Here is a 1,224-nt window from a genome sequence, read left to right as displayed (position 1 = left end):
CACATTAGAAGGGCTTTGATAAATGCAAGACGAAGGACAACTTCACATTACGGATGAGCTCACAAGTTTCAGAGTGTAGTCTAAGCTCTTAATGATGATCACACCACTGTGTGACCACAAAGAGTTTACTAAAATTAACTAAAGGTTTCCATCATTCCAATTCTTTACATTTTTGATTACTTATGTAAACCAATGGAAAAATAGACAAAATGGTCAGGTTCTCCTTTTAGATTTTCTAAAACTGGATAATTCTTCAGTGAATTACGTGATTCTCGCCTTTCAATCTGGAATAAAATTTACTGGTGTTTTCTTGCTAATTTGAAAGAAATGATCAGATTCAATCCTAAAGGACTTAATGAGGAATTGATGTTGAACTGATTTCTATGATTTTTCTGTTCTTATACTATGCTTGTATTTTGTAGAATGTTGAATATTATTGCTGTTTGCCACAGATGTCTCATTTTTGAACTGATTTCCCAGCTTTAATATTTCAGATATGTAACAAGCTGACAACAACATATATATTTTCCACCTTCTTAGATACTAAGTATACATTGGAAAGCTGGTCATGCCATTATTTTCTTTAGAAGCATGCACTCATTTTCTTTTCTCCCATTGTTTTACATTAAAGTTGTTCGCACATCCTCCTCTGTTTGAACATATTGGTTTCTCGTGTCTTTCTTGTTTATGTCTATATCATTTTTCATTTGTTTGTTCAAAGGAATATGTCGCTTCAGTATAAAATAACTGCATGTAAAATGATGCTTTGCTCCGTTTTTTTTGGTTTGTTTTTTTTTGTTTTTTTTTTGTCTACAACAGTAAGTTGTAACAGTAAGCTTCTCTCCTTTCCATCTTCTTCGAAGTGGTCCAGCAACAGCACCAAAAACTACAGCCATAGGGTGACAGGAGGGAGAGAGAGAATTTTTCTGGAGTAAATGTTATTTTTGTTATGCTGATGTCTTTAAATTCAACAGAAACAGAGGGACCATAGGATCAGGCTGTTAATGTACTCAAAAACAAAGCAAAACATTAATTTAAGTATTTGATGTTTTGTTTATGTGTCGGTGCTGTGTGGGAGACAGGAACTACAATTTCCCGTAGGGAAAATCCCAAAGGGATTAATAAAGTTTCTATCTATCTATCTATCTATCTATCTATCTATCTATCTATCTATCTATCTATCTATCTATCTATCTATCTATCTATCTATCTATCTATCTATCT

This window comes from Poecilia formosa, unplaced genomic scaffold, assembly GCF_000485575.1.
Source record: "Poecilia formosa unplaced genomic scaffold, Poecilia_formosa-5.1.2 Scaffold343, whole genome shotgun sequence".
Taxonomy (NCBI): Eukaryota; Metazoa; Chordata; class Actinopteri; order Cyprinodontiformes; family Poeciliidae; genus Poecilia; species Poecilia formosa.
The sequence above is the reverse complement of the archived record's forward strand: the minus strand, read 5'-3'. Positions refer to the sequence as shown.